Genomic DNA, 1,043 nt, shown 5'->3' with positions numbered 1-1,043 from the left:
AGCAATACTTCACCAAAAAAGATATATGAATGGCCAATAAACACATTAGTTGATGTTGAGCATTAGTAATTATGCAAATTAAAATTATAACGAGGCTGAGCTGGTCTGGGTGGGTGGGGCAGGTGGCAGTTAGGTGAGGGTGTCACGAATATCTGTTTCCAACTTCGAAGAGCTGTCTGCGCACACAGTGACTTGACGCTTTGCTCTGACTGCAGCTGTGTCAGCACGCTACGATGCCATCTCGTACCAACCTGGCTACTGGAATCCCCAGTAGTAAAGTGAAATATTCAAGGTTCTCCAGCACAGATGATGGTTACACTGACCTTCAGTTTAAGAAAAGCCCTCCTAAGATCCCATATAAGGCCATTTTGCTTGCTACAGTGCTGTTTTTGATTGGCAGCTTTCTTATTACCATAGGCTCCCTCCTGCTGGTGGGCTATGTCAGTAGAGGGAATGGGGGGAGGGGGTGGAGGCAGACCTGGCCACTCCGGTCCCAATCATTAGCATCCTAGTTTTCTTTACAGGATTTTACCACCTGGCATTGCCTACTACGCAACCAAAGGCTACCGGGGTTACTTGGTATGATGACATTTCAGACTTTGATGAGTAGTACTCACCTCAGCCCTGAGGAGAAGAGCCAGATGGGACTGAGCTCAGCTTTCAGATATTGAGCAGAAACTATGGCTAAGGGCTAAGGAATTCTGCAGTTTGCTGATGTTTAACAAAATAATGGCCAGGTTTTATGGGTCCATCCTAGGACATCGTCTGAGCTTACAATTAGCTGATTAGAGCCTGTTCTGTTTTTCACCTCCTGGCCCTGACAAAAACTTGACAAGTTTTTCCACATGAACCTGTATCATGGAAGAACAGCAATGTTAATCATATGGAAAAACAGGAGGTTATGCTGCAGTAGAAAGTGTTGCTACCACCACCCTTTTCAGAGTTGAGCATTGCTTTAAAATAATCTTTATTGTCAGTTTGTTCTTGTGGCAAATGGAAAAATGTATTATGTCAAATTTCATATTACTAAGTAATTTATTTTG

General features: G+C 43.4%; 1 pseudogene; it reads left to right on the top strand.

Annotated features, from left to right (window-relative positions):
• Window positions 1–233: 233 nt before the first annotated feature.
• LOC150021667 (transmembrane protein 230 pseudogene) lies at window positions 234–610 on the top strand (annotated as a pseudogene).
• The last annotated feature ends 433 nt before the right edge of the window (window positions 611–1,043 follow it).

Source organism: Furipterus horrens, unplaced genomic scaffold, assembly GCF_987537825.1.
Source record: "Furipterus horrens unplaced genomic scaffold, mFurHor1.1.pri manual_scaffold_1, whole genome shotgun sequence".
NCBI classification, from domain to species: domain Eukaryota; kingdom Metazoa; phylum Chordata; class Mammalia; order Chiroptera; family Furipteridae; genus Furipterus; species Furipterus horrens.
The sequence above is the reverse complement of the archived record's forward strand: the minus strand, read 5'-3'. Positions and strand labels throughout refer to the sequence as shown.